Genomic DNA, 19,565 nt, shown 5'->3' on the forward strand with positions numbered 1-19,565 from the left:
ACCGGGGTGCCCACAGACAGCCGCCAGGTGAGGGATGAGGAAAAGGCATCTTCAGAGGGTCCGCAGAGGCGCCAGGGGCTGCGCCAGCTGCAGAGGCGGAGTGGTGGACTGTCCTCCGGCCTGCCCTCAGCGGGGCGTCCTCCTGTGGACACGGACAAAGCATGAGCATCGTCCAGGCCCCCAAATGACCCCACTCCCCAGACCCTAGAGAGGGCCTGCGCCTCTCCAGCTACAGCGGGGCCTGCCCAGGCTCCCTTCCTGCAGCCAGGGCTACGCAGACACCTGGCCAGGGAGGCACTCCCTTCCCAAGAGCATCCAAGCCAGAGGAGGCCACCTCCTCACCCCACACCCCCAGCACCGCCAGCACCCCATCAGAAGGCCCTCTGGCACCCTCTGGGAGTGCCACCCAGGGCTCCCAGGGAGCACTCTCCCCCTCCCACTGAGAGATCCACCCACCTGGTCACCCTCAGGGAGCTCCTGGTGGTCGCTGTGGGGAGCCCGAGGCTGTGAGAACCTTGAGGGATGGAACCTGGGAAATTTCACTGGTTCTGAGCTGGCTGAGCGAGCATGACCCAAGGTCAGCAGAGGCCCTGTTTGTCTGTTTGTTTGCTTATTTGTTAATCCTCACCCAAGGCTATTTTTCCATTGCTTTCTAGAGAGAGTAGAAGGGAGGGGGAGAGACTGAGGGAAACATGGATGTGAGAGACACATCGGCTGGTTGCCTCCTGCATGCACCCTGACCAGGGCCAGGGAACCTGCAACTGAGGTACATGCCCTTGATTGGAATCGAACCCGGACCCTTTATCCGAGGGCTGACGCTCTATCCGCTGAGCCAACCCAACCAGGTCTGAGGGCTGACGCTCTATCCATTGAGCCACACCGGCCGGGGCCAGAAGCCCTGCCTAACAGTGGATCACAGGTAAACACGTTTTCCTCTTCAGTCGGTGCTGCAGGCATGCCCACGGTGGGGGAGGTGGGGGGGGCGCGGAAGCTGGGCCTGGGCATCGGGCAGCAGGGACACCCGCCTTTCTTACGGCCAGGTCGGGGAGAACCAGCAGGCCTAGGAAGGCTGGGGGCAATGGTGTGGTTATTAAACTTGGCAAATTACATTTCCCAAGGCGCCTTAGGGGCTCACTAATTTAAAAAACAGACAGCTCCCAGCACCTAATGTGAGAGCCCTGGCCTGCTGCCCAGTCCTTGGGGGGTGGGGGGGCTCCCCAAGGTCACGCAGGGATTAAAAGGCAGAAGCTGCACGGGGATCTGGTGACCTGGTGCGTGGGACTTCCTGCCCGGTCTGTCCAGCGCAGGGTGTGGCCGCCTATGGAACGGGCAGAGGAGGCTGTATCTGCAGGGAAACACCAGGTCGCTATGGCAACCGTACTTTGTCCAGAGATTGAAATGAGAGATTATACAATTGACAAATAGTGGCTGTGACTCGCCGTAGCTGAGGCCTGGGAAATGGGAAGTGCACAGGGTGGCCGCAGGGTGCAAAGGAACAAGGACAGACTCGGGTGTCAGCAGCCCCGCCCCTCCTGGCCCTGCTGCGTGCTGTGCGACTGCGAGCTACTTACTTGGCCTTTGCGTCTGGCTTCACCTCTGCCGGGTGGGGATTATAACCTGTGGGCTGCCTACCCCACACGGCCGCTAGGAGGAGGGAAAGATAACAACTGCAGAAGTGCCAAACCAGGATTACAATTTTTGCAATAAAATTTCTTTTATTTTAATATATATGTTTTTTAATTCAGAGCAGAAGGGAGAGGGACAGAAACATCGATGATGAGAGAGAATCATCTATCAGCGGCCTCCTGCAGGCTCCACGCTGGGGATCGAGCCCCCACCCCGGGCATGTGCCCTGACCTGGAATCAAACCGAGACCTCCTGGTTCACAGGTCCACACTCAACTCTGAGCCACGCCAGCCGGGTGCAGTAACGTTTGCTTTAAGGCCTGGTGCCCGTCCTCAAGGAGATTCGAAACGGTTCCCCGTAAGGACCAGACACAGCAGCAACGAAAGAGGCAGCGAAAGCTCAGTGCCGGGGGTGCATGGACAGCGCAGGGCTCACTGTCATCGGGGCTGGCAGGGGGTGATCGGGGGCGCCTCCTGGAGTTGTGTCTTAACGAGTGGAAACTGCATGGGGGGCAGGGAACGGCGGGGGTCATTTCAGAAAGATGGTTCCGGGCCAGATTATGAGGATCTCAGATGCCAGCTAAAGAATGTGGCCAATTCCACGGGCACTAGGGAGCCATCGAGTGCTTTGGAGGAGGAGAGTGGGAAGACTGGTGTTCTTAGAGACGTAGTGGGGGTAGTTCAGAGGTTGAACGAGGCGGGCAGAGGCTGGAGGGAAGCAGAGCAGTGAAGGGGTGCGGGTGTGAACTCGGGTGGGGCCGGGGATATGTGGGTGGGGTGGGGTGTGGCTTCGCCCACCTGAAGAGGGAGCTGTCCGAGCCAAGAGCAATTCTCGGCAGCCGTCAGGGGGCAGGCTGTGAAAGCGTTCGAGCCCGTGAGCAGAATGAAGTCAACGTGGCAGAGTTGCCTAAACTAGGGCTGTTCGCGATCCTATTGGCACACGGTGAGGCATCATGCTGCTCCGGTGGGATGACCAAATGGTGAGAGAGTCCCGGGCTTGTTCCGTTCCGGAATCTTGTTCTAGTTAAAACGAAACCGGAGCTTTCACAGTAAGATTTAAAGGAAATCTGGAAACGCTGACGTACAGGCACACTCCTCATCCTGCAGGTGTGCCCCGCGGGACCCTCCCCCCACAGGCGGGATCCCCTGCTTCTCCGTGAAACCTCCCGAACGGGAGGAGCGCCCGCTGTTTGAGCAGCTGGCACCGGGAGGAACAAGACAGGCAAGTCCTCGCTTCCCGGACCCAGTGTAGAGAGGACAGAGAAGCGAAAGGAACAGCCCCGAGGGAGGTAAGACATGCTGTGACACGGAGGACAGTCCCCACCCCCACCCCAGGTGGCCCGGAGGGGCCCGGAAAGGCCTGGGGGAGCTGGCCCAGCTGGGTGGCCGCCCCCAGGGTTGTGTCTCTAGACCAGCCATGGACAAACTACGGCCCGCGGGCCGGATCCGGCCCGTTTGAAATGAATAAAACTAAAAAAAAAAAAAAGACCATACCCTTTTATGTAATGACTAGAGGCCCGGTGCACAAAAATTTGTGCACTCAGGGGGGAGGGGGGTCCCTCAGCCCGGCCTGTGCCCTCTTGCAGTCTGGGACCCCTCGGGAGATAATGACCTGCTGGCTTAGGCCTGCTCCCAGGTGGCAGAGGGCAGGCCTAATCCCTAGGTGCAGCCCCTGGTCGGGCTCAGAGCAGGGCCGATTGGGGAGTTGGGGCGCCGCCCCCTGTCATGCACAGAGCAGGGCCAATCAGGGGGTTGGGGCGCTGCCCCCTGTCATGCACAGAGCAGGGCCGATCAGGGGGGTTGGGGTGCTGCCCCCTGTCATGCACAGAGCAGGGCCGATGGGGAGGTTATGGCTCTACCCTGTCACACACAGAACAGGGCCCGTGGGGGCACGGGGGGGGGGCATTGGGGCACCGCCCTCTATCACCCACAGAGCAGGGCCGATCAGGGGGTTGGGGCGCCGCCACTCTCACACTCAGGGCAGGGCCGATGGGGAGGTTATAGCTTTACCCCGTCACACACAGAGCAGGGCCCGTGGTGGGGGGGGTTGGGGTGCCGCACCCTGTCACACACAGAGCCGCAGGGCGATCAGGGGGTTTGGGCGCTGCCCCTTGTCACGCTGATCCCGGTGCTGGGAGGCCTCTCAGCTCCGCTGATCCCGGTGCTGGGAGGCATATTACCCTTTTACTATATAGAACAGAGGCCTGGTGCACGGGTGGGGGCCGGCTGGTTTGCCCTGAAGGGTGTCCTGGATCAGGGTGGGGGTCCCCACTGGGGTGCCTGGCCAGCCTGGATGAGGGGATGATGGCTGTTTGCAGCTGGTCACACACCCTTCAGGGTGGGGGTCCCCACTGGGGTGCCTGGCCAGCCTGGGTGAGGGGATGATGGCTGTTTGCAGCTGGTCACACACCCTTCAGGGTGGGGTCCCCACTGGGGTGCTTGGCCAGCCTGGGTGAGGGGATGATGGCTGTTTGCAGCTGGTCACACAACCTTCAGGGTGGGGGTCCCCACTGGGGTGCCTGGCCAGCCTGGGTGAGGGAATGGTGGCTGTTTGCAGCTGGTCACACACCCTTCAGTGTGGGGGTCCCCACTGGGGTGCCTGGCCAGTCTGGGTGAGGGGCTGAGGGCTGTTTTCAGGCTGGGGGTGACTGAAGCTCCCAACCGCTCCTTTTTTCCTTTTTTTTTTATTTTTTTTATTCTGGGCCAGCTTTAGCTTGAGGCTTGGCTCCAGCTCTTAGGCCTCCGCTGCTGAAAGTAGGTTTCTGGCTTTTTCTTACAATGTTGCGATCCTGCTGGCTGAAGTCCGGCGGTATTTGTTACAATGTTTGAAACTGCAGGCTCAGAGGTCTGCAGCCGCAGGCGGGGAACGTTGGTTTCCTCCGTCACTGAGGCAAGCAAGCCTCATGTTAGTTTCAAGCTGCCTGGCTGCCTGTCGCCATCTTGGCTGACAGTTAATTTGCATATCTTGCTGATTAGCCAATGAAAAGGGTAGTGGTCGTACGCCAATTACCATGTTTCTCTTTTATTAGTGTAGATGTTTACTTTGAATTTATATTAGTTCACGCAAACACTCCATCCATGCTTTTGTTCCGGCCCTCCGGTCCAGTTTAAGAACCCATTGTGGCCCTCGAGTCAAAAAGTTTGCCCACCCCTGCTCTAGACTGAGGCTCAGATTAAGGAAGCAACATGCAGTGCTGGGGGCACAATTCACGTGTGTGATTCAGCGACTCTTTAGCAAATGGACAGAGTTGCACAACCACCGCCAGTCTGCGTTTAGAACGTTTCCATCCTCCGAAAGGTCCCCACGGGCCGTTTGCAATGACTCCCCACCCTCCTCTCAGCCCCTGGCACCCACCAGCCTACCTTCTGTTTCTGCAGGTTTGGCTGTTGGCCGTTTCCTACGGACGGGACCCTACAGGATGTGTGGGATTTCTCTGCTGTCGCTTCTCTCACTCAGCATCGTGGTTCTGAGGCGCACGCACGTCGCGTGTCAGCATCTCGGTAGACACACCGCGTGCCGTGCACCCATCACCACTGACGACATGTGAGTGGTTTCCACGTATCGGCCACTGTGGGTGTCAGGTCCGCGCGGACAGGAGCCAGGCCAAGAGCCGTGCTGAGAGCTTAGGAAATCGTGTTCCATCCTCTCAGCGGCTGAGACCAGCGTGTGGGTGTGAGCCGAGGGGCGGCCAAGTTCGCTACACGGGGCGGGAGTGTGCCGTGTAGGGTCAGGATGTGGGTGCGCCAGCGGGTCAAGCAGAGGCGAGGGGGGACGAGTTCTTATCTTGCCGTCTGCCCCAAGCCCTGGGAAAGCTTGTCCATGTGCGCTTCCGAAAACATGTCCGAGCAGGAGGGCCAGGGCAGTGCGTCCCAACAGCGAGTGCTGCTGCGACGAGCATCGGGTACAGGAGTTTATGTGGGGAAGGTTCTCATTCCTCCTGGTAGATGTCCAGGGGTGGAATTGCCAGGTCACAGGGAGGTAAAGGTACGCTTCCCGCTTAAGACCCCGCCCGGCTATTTTCCAAAGCAGCTGCGCCCTCGCACTCTCGCTGGCGGCAGGACGTCCTCCGCATACCGCTAACCTTTTTCTTTCTTTTCTTTTTTTAAATATATTTTATTGATTTTTTTACAGAAAGGAAGGGAGAGGGATAGAGAGTTAGAAACATCCATGAGAGAGAAACATCGATCAGCTGCCTCCTGCACACTCCCCACTGGGGATGTGCCCGCAACCAAGGTACATGCCCTTGACCGGAATCGAGCCCGGGACCCTTCAGTCCTCAGGCTGACGCTCTATCCACTGAGCCAAACTGGTCAGGGCGAACCTGCCTTCTCATTCAGCCATGCTGTGGGCGTGAGCAGGCTTATTGCTTCTTCCTGGAGGAACCGTTTGAAAGGGGTGCGTCTGCCTGGACCGCGTGACTCAGTGGTTGGGTGTCGACCTATGAACCAGGAAGTCACAGTTCCATTCCCGGTCAGGACAGGTGCCCAGGTTGCGGGCTTGATTCCCAGGGTGAGGCGTGCAGGAGGCAGCCAATCCTTGATTCTCTCTCATCATTGATGTTTCTATTGTGGACAAAAGGGGCCACATGCTGACCTGCCAAGCTCAGGAGAGGCCTGCATGGCGGCCTTGCAAACTCAGAGACCTAAAGTCACCACGAAGGATGGTCTGAAATTAAACTTTAACTAAAAGCAGTTATGGTGGGTAGTCACCTCCTAGGCCGGTATCTTCCCTGACAAGGTCAACCTTCACCTTCACTGAGCCTGTCTGTCTTTTTGCCTCTATGATAACATACCCTTGACATGTCTGGGTAACTTGTAACTTCCCTTTCTTTTTCTGGACCCCTTGGGGCACAGCCTGATGTGCCTGGGCTCCAGGACAGAGACCGCCAATTCCTTCATTGTCATGTTAATCGTTCCTGCACCCACCTAAGTCTGTGTCCATCATTTTTACTTTATCCAATCCCAGGGGTTTCCCTGCTTTGCTTTCTCCCGCCTCCCTAGTCTATCACCAATGGATTTCCCGTAACCCACTCACGTATTTTCCTTTTGATGGTAAATTTATAAAAACAAGGTATGAACTCCCCAATCTCCGGAGCATTATCTCAATTCCAATTCGTGGAGGTTCCGCTGCCTGGCACATGTCGACAGTTTGGCTCAAATAAACTCACAACAATTCTTTACAAGTTTCATTGTTTTTTACCTTAACACTATCTCTCCCTCTCCCTTCCTCTTTGAAGTCAATCAAAATATATTTAAGCCCTAACCGGTTTGCTCAGTGGATAGAGCGTCGGCCTGCGGACTGAAAGGTTCCAGGTTCGATTCCAGTCAAGGGCATGTACCTTGGTTGCAGGCACATCCCCAGTGGGAGATGTGCAGGAGGCAGCTGATCGATGTTTCTCTCTCATCGATGTTTCTAACTCTCTATCTCTCTCTCCCTTCCTCTCTGTAAAAAATCAATAAAATATTTAAAAAAAAAGATGATACTGAAAAAAATATATTAAAATTTTTTTTAAAAAAAGGGGGTAAATCTTCCAGTGCTTATCGGTTGTGACTTTTCTGTAATTCTGGGGTAGAAGGTTCCACTGGCTCCCACATAGCCTTTCCGGGTAGTGCTTGTCCACACTGGTCCCTCCCTGCTCTTCAATATGGAAGTCAGGTCGCGGCTGAGGTCTGATGCCCTCCAGGGGAACTTGCCCTGGGGCGTGGAATAAGCCCAAGCTCCCGCCTCCCCAGCCCCCGCCCCCCTCCCTCGGCCCTGGCTTTTGCTGGAGCCACAGCAGCCTTTGCATGTGCCATGTGCCGGGCCTCCCTGCCTCAGGGCCTTTGCACGGGAGGTGCCCTCTGCCTGGAATTCTCTTCCCCTCGATCTTTGTGGGGCTGGGTTATTGTTGTTTTTGTTGTTTTTTTATAAACGCCTTCTGTTTTCTTCAAAGCATCGCCGCTGCCAGAAGTTACCTTCGTTAGGTGTTCCCTTGCTTTTTTTACCATCTTCCCCACAAGCCACCACGGCGTGCGCCTGGCACTGGCCGCATGAGTGTCCCTCGATGGAGGACCGCTGAGTGGCTGATGGGAGGAGCCTGCGGTGCCTGCTGGTCTGTGACAGCCCCCCCGCCCACCCCCCACCCCCCACCCCGTGGTCCTGCTGCCGGCCTGGGTCTTTGCCCTCCAAGGTCAGGGCGGTTTCTGTCCTGCTCACCCAGGGCCCTCGATGGTCACTTGGCGAAGCGTTCCTGGGCAGTGTCAGAGCGGAAGCCATTGGAGGGCACTGACTGGGCAGGGCAAGGCCAGATGGTGGAAAACAGAAGACATTTATTCCCGAGAGGATTTAGGGGGACCAACGGGCCGTTAGATGATAGGTGTGTAATGGGTGTTTCAGCAGGCAGGACCAGGAGCAGTGGCGGAGGAGACGGAGGCCTGTGGTGGTTTAGGGAGGACTTCTGTAGCTTCTCTACTTGCACAGTGGCTCATCGTGTGAGGTAGTGAGCCTCCTGTCGCGGGGAGACAGGGTGGGGTGGAGGGGACGTCATGAGGAAGAAGGGCGGAACCGGTGGCTTGCAGGGCCTTTCCGCATGTGAGCTTCTAGGAATCGAAGGTTGTCCCAGCTTCCTGGGGTGACCTAGAAGAGAAGAGCCATTTCAGGGCATGGGGAGCGCCAGCTGCAGGGAGAGGCAGGGTCCGGCTCCGGGTCCTGCGAGACCTTGAGTAGCCCTCTCTCCCTTAGGAGGTCCGCCCCGAGGGCAGGGACTCGTCTCAGCCACCACGGCGTTCCCCGTGCTCAGAACCTGGTCCAGGGTATAGTAGGTGCTCAATAAACCTGTGGCTTCCAAGCCTGGCGCTGGGATCCGAGTCCCGGGGGAGCCCTGCCCACTCGCTGGCCGTGTGGTCCCGGCTGGCTCCTTCACCTCTCGGAGGTGTTCCCTTGTCTCCTAAGTGCACGGTGACCTGAGGTGACCGCCATCCCTCCCAGCCAGGGGAGCAAAGCAGAGGCTGAGCTGGCACACAGGGGACCCCACCGGCCCTGGCTGCTCCCCTATTCTCAGCAGCAATGCTCACCTCTCTTTGTTGCTGGGCCCACCTCCTCCATTCCCACTGTCCCCTGGGCAGCAGCCTGCCCCGGCCGACAGGGAAGGGCAGGCCAGTTGGCGGGGCCAAAGGTGGGCGAGCTCGGGGCTGGCGGAGCCTGGGCTGGGTGAGGCTGAGTCACATCCATCACAGCCTCAAGGGTGGGGGTGGGTGTCATGGTGACAGGACACTCACTTCCGGTGGGCAGGGTGCTGTGTCCCGCCTCAAGGCAAACAGAGAGGCTTTGAGAAAGACAGGACACGGGAGGACAAGGGGAGAAGCTCACCCATCACCGCCCGGGGTCCCTTCAGCGGAGGCACCTGGAGCAAAGCTCCGCCTGCACCTGGCCCTCCTGCCGCTTGGCCTGGAGCCGCTGTGCTGTCCGGGGCGGGCACAGCGGGAGCTCCAGGCCGCCCTGCTCACAGCCATCCACGCCCCTCCCCCACAGCCCCCCCCACCCTCCCCCTCTGCTAGGCCACAGCTCAGCCTGGCCGGGCGGCGCAGTTGGTAGGAGCGTCGTCCAGTACACCGAAAGGTTGCATGTTCGAGTCCCGATTCCCGCTCAGGGCACGTATCTAGGTTTTGGGTTTGATCCCCAGTCAGGGCATCTATGGGAGGCAACCAATCAATGTTGCTCTCTCACATGGATGTTTCTCTCTCTCTCTCTCTTCCCTTCCTCTCTCTCTCAAATCAATAAACATATCTTTGGGTGAAGATTTAAAAAAGACCACAGCTCATGCTGTTCCGTCATCCTGGCATGCTCCTCCCTGCCTGAGGCCACCTGCTGAAATCCTGCCTGTTCCGAGGCCCACAGTTAAAACACCATGGTTTGGCCCTGGCTGGTGCTGCTCAGTGGATAGAGCGTCGGCCTGTGGACCCAAGGGTCCCAGGTTCGATTCCGGTCAGGGGCATGTACCTGGTTGCAGGCTCCTCCCCGGTCCAGGCCCTGCTCAGGGCTCATGCAGGAAGCAGCCAATCCATGTGTTTCTCTCACATTGATGTTTCTCTCTGTCTTTCCCTCTCTCTTCCATTCTCTAAAAATCAATGGGAAAATATCCTCGGGTGAGAATTTAAAAAACAAACAAATAAACAGACAAACAAACAAACAAATAAATAAAAATAAAACACCATGGATTTTTAAAACCATCTTTAAAGAATATATTTTCTTTTATTTCAGAGAGGAAGGGAGAGGGAGAGAGAGAGATAGAAACATCCATGAAGAGAGAGAATCATGGATCGGCTGCCTCCTGCACACCCGACCCAGGGGATCAAGCCCACAACCCGAGCATGTGCCCTGACCGGGAATCGAATTGTGATCTCCCGATTCATGGGTCGACGCTCAATCACTGAGCCACACTGGCCAGGCTAAACCATCTTTTGACACAGCCCCTGCCACTGTCCTCTGCCTGCCCTTGACGTTGCAGGCCTTGCCAGGAGCACCCGCAGGTCAGTCCGTGCTCTAGAGCACTAACCTTCCTCTCCCCTCTGCCCTCTCACTAAACCGCCCCCCCCCAGCTCGAAGATGCCTGGGGGCCCAAGCATTTCCCTCCAGCTCCACACATTTCTACGCCATTTCTCACCGCTGCTTCTGTTCTCACCGTGAGGACCTGAGAGGCTATAACAGCTCACTGAGAGAGCTGGGATGGCTCCTGGGCGAGCTGAGGACCTACGTGCACACAGCAACCTGCGCACGAATGTTTACGGGGTGTATGTGTAACTGCCAGCACTGGGAAGCCACCGAGATGTTCTCTGATAGCTGAACAGATAACTAAATTGGGGCACGTCCAGCCAAGGTGTGTTATCAGAGATCAAAAGAAATGAGCTATCAAGTTACGGAAAGACCCGGAGCAGCCTTAAACTCGTGTCTCCAAGGGAAAGAAGCTGCTCTGAAAAGAAAGGGGCTGCGTTCTGTGTGATTCCCACCATCTGATATTCTGGAAAAGGCGGAGGGATGGAGACAGGAAAGAGGTCAGTGCCGGCCAAGGGTTGAGGGTGGGGCGAAGGAGGAGTAGGTGGGGCACGGAGGATTTTTAGGGCAGTGAAACCATCTGTATGACATAGTAAGATGGACACCTGCCATAATGCACTGGTCAAAATCCACAGAATGTACAGCACAAAGAATGGAGCCCAAGGCAAACCATGGACTCCAATTAACAATAAGCCCGGCCGGCATGGCTCAGTGGTTGAGTGTTGACCTATCAACCAGGAGGTCACAGTTCGATTCCCAATCAGGGCACATGCCTGGGTTGCAGGCTTGATCCCCAGCGTGGGATGTGCAGGAGGCAGCCAATCAATTATGCTCATCATTGATGTTCCCATCTCTCCCTCTCCTTTCCTCTCTGAAATCAATAAAAATATATTAAAACTAGTGGCCCGGTGCACAGATCTGTACACATTGAAAGGAAATTAATTAGAAGAAATATTTTATTTTATTTAATTTATTTATTTTTTTAAATATATTTTATTGATTTTTTACAGAGAGGAAGGGAGAGAGATAGAGAGTTAGAAACATCGATGAGAGAGAAGCATCGATCAGCCGCCTCCTGCACATCTCCCACTGGGGATGTGCCCGCAACCCAGGTACATGCCCTTGACCGGAATCGAACCCGGGACCCTTCAGTCCACAGGCCGACGCTCTATCCACTGAGCCAAACCGGTTTTGGCAGAAGAAATATTTTAATAGCACTATTTGCCTTTTCTCTATAATAGAAGTGTCAACCAAATTCACGATTGACAATGACAGATCAAAACACACTCATGTGATTGGCGCCAGCGAGAGCTTTATATGTATCGCGCATGCGTGAGTCAACTTAGCCTTTTATAGATACAGAATAAACTTGCTTAATTAGACCTGCTTTCTGATGTAGCTAAACTTTTCCCAGCCCAGTGAAGCACCCCAACTTCTCTTTCAGGTAATGGTCAGCAACACAGCAGTAAATATCAACACGAAGCAGATTATTATTGTAGATCTCACAGGGAGAACAAAGGGTAAAATATTGAACTGTAGCAGTGTTTGACTATATCAGCGGTTCTCAACCTGTGGGTCGCGACCCCTTTGGCGGTGGAACAACCCTTTCACAGGGGTCGCCTAAGACCATCCTGCATATCAGATATTTACATGACGATTCATAACAGTAGCAACATGACAGTTATGAAGTAGCAACAAAAATAATTTTATGGTTGGGTCACAACATGAGGAACTGTATTTAAAGGGCCAGAAGGTTGAGAACCACTGGACTATATTCTGCTCAGTGGGAAAACCTGAAGTCATTTTCAAGGTCTACCATTTCTTCTTTTTAGTCAGGTCAAGTTTCTAAGCTTTCTAAATCTCCATTTTCTGGCTAATGAAAAGAAAATAGGATTCCACCGAGTCTCCTATCTGCCTACTCCAGGACTTCTGTGAGGATCCAATGAGATGAGGCACAAGAAAATGCTTCACAGACATTCGGTTACAGTGTAAAGTGTTTCCACCTGGCTGTAAACAAGTCCTGTTCCTGGGCTGAAGAAACTGCAAGGAGGCAGTCGCTAGGGTGTTGCTGCGTGATGTCATTACCTGGCACCTACAGGCACCTACAGTGGGCTGCATTTCGTGCCATGGGGTCTCGGCAGTTGAGGCTGCGATTTGGTGGGGGGTGGCAGGGCCTGTGTTCCACTTGGGAGAAGCCGAGTGTTGCTTTGGGGGCGCCAAGTCCAAGGTGCTGTTTCTCTGTAAATGGCCAGTGCGCGTCCCTGCAGCTCCTGTGTTGAGCGTCTGCCCCCTGGTGGTCACTGCACATCATAGCGACCGGTTGGACGGTCAGACACTTAGCATATTAGCCTTTTATATCTATACTAATAAAAGGGTAATATGCTAATTATACCAGACATCTTCGGGACATCCTTCCAGACAAAGCCACGGTGGCGGGGGCCAAGGCAGCGGCTGTTAGGGGTGACCAGGCCGGCAGGGGAGGGCAGTTAGGGGTGACCAGGCAGGCAGGCAGAGTGGTTAGGGGCAATTAGGCAGGCAGGCAGGTAAGCGGTTAGGAGCCAGCAGTCCCGGATTGTGAGAGGGATGTCCAATGACCAGTTATCCCCCGAGGGGTCCTGGAATGAAGAGGGTGCAGTCTGGGCTGAGAGAACCCTCCCCTCCCGTGCACGAATTTCATGCACCGGGCCTCTCATATGTAGATAATAATAATAATAATAATAATGCTGTGCTAATATAGGCTCATCAGTTGTAGCAAATGGATGTAAAAACCAGGGCCTCTATGGTGGGGAGGAGAGACGTGTAAGCAGGTGGGGACTCTCTGTATTTTCTGGTCAATGTTTTTGTAAACCTAAAACTGCTCTAAAACCATTCACCTCTTCTTCTCGTCAGCACTGACGTCCTCCTTTGGAGACTGTGCCTCTGTCCTCTCTCATCACGGCCTTTCTTCCCCGAGGCCGGAGCCCAGGAGGAGCTGCAGGGCCCCTGCTGAGGAATTTCCCACCGTGCCAGGTGCCGGGTGCCGGGTGCCGGGTGCCAGGATGAGCTGGCCGAGGAGCTTACCCGTGGAGGATTCGGTCAGTTCCTGAGCTGCGGGGTGGGAGGCCGTGCGGGCTCTGGGAGGCCCGGCCAGGCCTGCACTTCCTGAGAGGGAGGGGGTCTGAGAGGCCTTCCTGAAAGAAGCACCGAGGAGGGTCTCAAAGGAAGGGGATGGACTCATGTCTGGGGGGTGAGGGGCAGCTAGCAGGGGAGGGAGGATGCGGGAGCCAATGCCAGGAGGCGGGAGAGAGCACGGGGTTAGGTGGGCGAGGGCATCACAGAGCAGGTGCCTGGCAACAGCCTCCAACACCCAGGCAGGTCCCAAGGCCCTGCTCAGCGCGGCCCAGGCTGGAGACACTGGCCAGGGCAGGACCTCTTCCCCCCCGCCCCCCGGCCCTCCCCACGGGGAGACTTAGAGGGTATGGGTAGTGCGAAGGGCATGGCTTTGGAGCCAAAGGCTGTAGGACCTCGGAGAAGTCACTTCATCTCTCTGAGCCTCAGTTTCCCCAAGTGCAAAGGGGGGTTGTGAGGAAGCAGGAGCTGCTATGTCTAAGCATCGTCACAGGGCCTATCGCCACAGACGGAGGTCATTGGGCAACAGCCATGGTTACTCCTGGGGGCTGGGCGGAGCCGGGGCCAGTTCGACCCTGTGGGGCGCACCCCCCACCCCCAGCCCAGCAGGCGACCTGCCCCAGCAGGTGCTCCGGGAAGGCTGGCCTGGCGACAGCATGAATGAGTACGTGGGGGCCGGGCCCAGGCCTTGTCCCGGGAGGGCCTGGCTCTGGGTGCCGGCTCCGGGCACACATGGCTGCTGTGGCCTGTCATTAACCCGCTGGGCCGCGCAGGCGGGCGGCTCTCGGTGCCCACATGATACTCGCATCAGCCTCGATGGGGCACGTGCCGCAACCTGAAACCCGAGCCACAGCTGGAACCAGTTGCACAGAGAACAAGTTGTCACAACAGGAAGGGCGGGTTCAGGAGGGACAGTGGGAGGAGGCGGGCCCTGCTCCCAGCACCAGGCCACCTGGGAGCTGCCGGACCCAGAGGCCTAGAGGGGGGGTACCGGGACTTGGGCTGCTCCCCTGACCTTGGACTTAACCTGCAAGGAGGGTTGTTTGCACACGGCCTTTGGGGACCTGCCTGTGCCCCACCTCAGGTCCCCATCACCTACCCCTCAAATGTGACCTTCCGAATCCTGCTTATCTTCTTTTTTTAAAAAATATGTTTTTATTGATTTCAGAGAGGAAGGGAGAGGGAGATGGAGACATCGATGATGAGAAGGAATTATTGAGGCTGCCTCCTGCATGCCCTTCACTGGGGATTGAGCCCACAACCCGGGCATGTGCCCTGTGCTTGTTAACTGTGAACCTGCCGACCGGCAGCTCTGGCTGGATCGATATCTGCTGACCGGACCCAGAGGGGAGAGAAAGTGGGTGGCCACGGGCAGTCAGTCCATGGGCAAAGGAGTTGCTTGAACATCTTTTTGTTTATTTTTTGTTAATCTCACTCAAGGATATTTTTTCTAGAGATAGTGCAAGGGAGGTGGTGAGACAGAGAGAGAGAAAGATCAATTAGTTGCCTCCTGCACACTTCCTGACCAGAGCCAGGGACTGAGCCTGCGACTGAGGCATGTGCCCTTGACCGGAATCGAACCTGGGACCTTTCAGTCCGCAGGCTGGCCCTCTATCCACTGAGCCACACCAGCCAGGGCAGGAGTTGCTTGAAGTTGCTGTGGGCTGTTTGATTGGAGGGTGGGTCTGATGGGTCTCAGACTTGGTTGGAGGCTCCTGCAGAGGGAGGGGGACAGGGAGGGAGGCGGGGGACAGGGAGGGAGGCCGGGCACGGAATGGCCGGGGAGGAGCAGCGGCCGTGGGAGCGGGAACGCAGGCCGCAGGGCGGGGCGGCCGGTGAGGCGGAGAGAAGGTGCCCACATTCCCCCGTGGGTGCTGATGCCAGTGAGCTGAGGCCCAGCGCCCCTGAAACTCATCCTGGGAACAGCAGCCTTAGCTCTGCCCCTCTCGGGGCGGGGAGTGCAGTGAGGGAGAGAGAGAGAGAGACATCGATGATGAGAGAGAATCATTGATCGGCTGCCTCCTGCACGCCCCTCACTGGGGATCCAGCCCACAACCCGGGCCTGTGCCCTGACCGGAAATCGAACCCTGACCTCCTGGTTCATAGGTCGACGCTCAACCCCTGAGCCACACCGGGCTGTGCTGCTTGTCTTTTAGGATGTGCTTTCCTCAGGAGCCCCAGGGCCCCCCAGGCGCTGCTGGCCCCTCTCAGCCCTGCTCTCAGCTGCCTCCTGGGCGCCCACAATGGGCTGCTCAGAGGTGGGGTCTGTGCACTTTCCATTCAGGCCTAGGTGCCCAGCGTCACGCGTGTCAGAGGGAGCCACCGAGGAGGGCCTCAGGGGAGGGCCTCAGGGGAGGAGGGTCTCAGGGGAGGAGGGCAGCATGTGTCTGGGCGGGCTCATCGGCAGTGAGGGGATAGCGGGAGCCAATGCGAGGAGGTGGAGGGTGGGACCGGATGGTGAGGGAGCTAGCGTGTCCACCGGGGCCTGCCAAGCCTGTCACCTGTCACTCTCCCCTTCACAGACCAGGAGGTGGCTCAGGTGGACATGTGCACGATGGCAAAGGCAGGACCAGCAGCAGCGGAGTGAGCACCTACTGTGTGCCGCCACCGTGCAGAATGCTTTGGTCCATGGCCGCATTTAATCCCCCTCCCCCAAATAGGGGTGAGCCATTGTTCCCTTGTCCAGACAAGGACTCTGAGGCCAAGAAATGAGGTGACTTGTCCAAGTCCACAAAGTCTGTTAAAACCAAAAACGAAGCAAAATAATAATAATAATAATAATAATAATAATAATAATAATACAGGGAACTCCTGGCCTGAATTTCCTAATTGTTGGAAAGAACACCCTTTTTAACAAAAGGTGAAGCTGGGTCTGTTGCTCAGCCTCTCCTCCTTTCTCCTGACACCAGGACGTGACCGGACCCAATTAGATATTTCGCCACAGAGGGGGGTGTCCGTAGGGGCCTGACCTCCACGCTGCTGCTTCCACTCCTGCTGTGATGGGGACACTGGCTACACAAAACCCTGGGCTCTGGGTGAGGAGAGGGCCCGAGGCCATCTCACCTGGAAGCCCCCCACCCCCCAGCGAGGCATGGACGCCCCTCCCCACCCAGGCAGCCCTTGTCCAGGGTTTCCCAGATGGTGACTTAAGTCAGTCACAGACACTCACAAGGACAAGGTCCCTCCTGGTCGGCAGGACCTTGGGAAACAGCTGGTCTGGGGTCCAAGTGCAGCCCTTGATGGCTTCCTGCTGCCTTCAATCGTGGTTTCAGTAGCTCTTTATCTTTTCAGCCGCGGGACACTTTCCATGACGTCTTCCACGCAACCAGTAGCAGCGTTTTCTTGGTGTGTGTTCATTTCATAATTTACAAAATGTGAGTATTGGTGCACAACTTCTTTTACAAGTTCAAGCGTATTAACATTCCTTTGTCATAAACGGAACCAGTAAGAGCAGTGTCACTCTTTTGATGAATGTACATTTTGAGGCTGTTACAGGCGTTTTTTAAAAAATTAGTTTCAGGCCTGGCCGTTTGGCTCAGTGGATAGAGCGTCGGCCTATAGACTGAAGGGTCCCAGGTTCGATTCTGGTCAAGGGCATGTACCTTGGTTACGGGCACATCCCCAGTGGGGGGTGTGCAGGAGGCAGCTTATCAATGTTTCTCTCTCATCGATGTTCCTAACTCTCTATCCCTCTCCCTTTCTCTCTGTAAAAAATTAATAAAATATATTTTTTTAAAAATAAAGTTAGTTTCAGCATCTACTATTATTTTGTATCAAGGAAGTCTGGATTCCCAGGACTAGTGGCATATGGTAACACATATCTCGTTTTAGGGTCACAGGATGACCTTCAATTTATCAGGGCCGAGCAGGGAGCCGACAAAGGGTGAGATGAGACTTAGCATCAGAATGGAGTCGCAGGTGGTGGCTCCCAGGACCTCCTCCTGACTCCAGGGCACAAGGAAATGGTTCCTAAGGAAGTCTCTATCTTCACAGGGTAGAAAGTACTTCGCAATGTATCGCATAAAGGCTGGGCATTGGTAGTCTTCATTCAAAGTTTCAAACACTCACTTTAATGTATCACTTTCGTTGTTGACACTTGTTCCACTTTGGGACCAATGGCAACACTGTAACACTAACCGAGCTTTCCCACTTGGTGAAAGTGAGCCGGAGCATCTGTCAGGAACAGTGCTTGCAGAATGCCCGAGGCGTGAGGGCCCAGGGAGGAACTTGTGGGAGACGGGGTGCTCCCCATGTGGGGTGTCTTGGAGGAGCCCAGTTTGGGAAACGACGTGACCATATGCCCCTGACGTTAGGTGGGAGCAGGCTCCAGGCACATGTGTCCGGGCCAGTGGCCCTGGGTGGGATGAGGCCTGGCTGGGGTGGCACAGTGTGGGGCCGTGTGCTGGCTGGTTTTCTGTGAGCGACCTGCGCAGGCCAGAATGGAACGAAACAGAACAAAGCAAGAGAGGCCAGGGTAACTGCTTCCGAATCGATGACACATTTGCAAGGAATTTAGGGGAAAGGTTCATTCCGGGTGTATCTAGAGATGTGTGCCTTTGGCCTCGACGGTTAACACTTTGGTGTCTGTGAAATATCCATGGTGCGCAGCACTTGTTCTTTGTTCCTTTTTAATCCCAATTTTTAAAAAATTTACAAAATGTGTATGAGCCCTCGGACACATGCAACAACCACAGGCTGGGCCTGTGATCTCAAGAATCCGCATACTTTCCCTAAGCACTAGATTCTGCGATGATTCCCATTTTACCGTTGAGAGAATTGAGGCCTGAGGGTGAAGCAACTTGCCAGCATTGCACAGCTGCTTGCTGCTCAGCTGCCTGCCCCACCGTGTTTCCCCCAACTGCCCCTCAAGTCTGCAGCGCTCTGGCCGCCCTGCCTCGGTGGGAGGTCCCTCCTACCTGTTATGTCTCTTCTAGACTCTGCGCTGCAGGGTCTTCCCAGGAGCACCTGCAGGACCCGGATTCATCCCTCCCTGAACCCTCGCCGCCACCCCCTGCCTTGCACATTGGAATTTATCGAGTGGATATCTGGAACAAAGTTAGATCTTTGTTTTCCTACCTTCCTTCCGTCCTTCCTTCCTTCTTCCCTCCCTCCCTCCTTCCCTTCCTCCCCTCCTTCCTTTCTCCTTAAAATATATTTTTATTGATTTCAGAGAGGAAGGGAGAGGAAAGAATAGAGAGAAACATTAGTGATGAGAAAGAATAGTTGATTAGCTGCCTCCTGCACACCCACCACTGGGGATCAAGCCTGTGCCCTTGACTGAAATCAAACCCAGGACCCTTCAGTCCGCAGGCTGACACTATATCCACTGAGCCACACCAGCTAGGGCAGATCTTTGTTTTCTTGAGAGAAGCACGTGTACCACTGTACAAGGATACAGTATTTTACCAACAGTACAACTATGTCTGGATGTTTTTATTCTTTTGAGGATGTTTTGTTCTCTGTGAAAGTATGCTTTAACCTGGGCTGCTTTTCCTGGCTGGTTAGCGGGAAATGGCTAATAAAAGACTAACCCAGGCAGCCTCGGTTCCAGATCCAGGTAACGGACACGTTTCGTGGGAAAGAGGGAGCAGGATGGCAGTTGACAAAGTGTGGCCTCAGGTTAACTGCCCAGATAATGAGCATGCGCCTGCTGGCCGGCGCTCCCAGAGTGGCCCTCCCCGCTTTCACCTGTTGTGCCCCACGGGTTCCTCACCCCAACCCTGTGAGGAGGGCTGTGCCATTATCCCTGTGTCACCAATGGACACAGAGGTGCATTGACTGGGTAGTGACCTCTTGGGCCAAGAGGTCAAGGGCTCCAGAGGTGCCTTGTGATTAAGGGCAGTGCCGAGCTCTGCAGGGACTGCTGGGAGCCTGGCAGTTCCAGGCGGGGGGGGGGGGGGGGGGGGAGGTTGCGTGAGGTGTGGCACATGGAGAAGGTGACGATGCTGAGGACCCGTGAGTGTGCCGGGGAGAGCAGGAGAACTGAGGCAGGGGTGACGGACATTGTTCAGAAACCTCGGGCAGGGCTGGGATCTTCACCAGGTGTGGGGAAGCGGCGCGCAGGCCTTGCCCGGATCCCCGGGGGCTGGGCGACTCTAGTGATGACTGGGCTCGGCACTCATGCTCCGAGGTGTTTTGGGTGGCCGCTGGTCCCTGTGGGCTGAGTCCTGGAGAATGGACTTCTTGGCATTGGCTTGCCCTGGCACAGCATGGCGGTACCCCCCCCCACACACACACTTTCTTTCTCAATTATTATCATAAGCACAATGCAGCAGAACAGTTTAGAAAGGGAACCACCACTG

The 19,565-nt window shown here is 55.8% G+C and overlaps 1 long non-coding RNA gene across 1 annotated transcript; it reads left to right on the forward strand.

Annotated features, from left to right (window-relative positions):
• Nucleotides 1-2,631: 2,631 nt before the first annotated feature.
• LOC132225853 (uncharacterized) lies at nt 2,632-17,288 on the forward strand. Its single transcript, XR_009450989.1, has 3 exons — nt 2,632-2,914; nt 13,045-13,229; nt 17,095-17,288. It is a non-coding gene; the product is annotated as an uncharacterized LOC132225853 (long non-coding RNA).
• The last annotated feature ends 2,277 nt before the right edge of the window (nt 17,289-19,565 follow it).

This window comes from Myotis daubentonii, chromosome 2 (assembly GCF_963259705.1).
Source record: "Myotis daubentonii chromosome 2, mMyoDau2.1, whole genome shotgun sequence".
Classification (NCBI taxonomy): Eukaryota; Metazoa; Chordata; class Mammalia; order Chiroptera; family Vespertilionidae; genus Myotis; species Myotis daubentonii.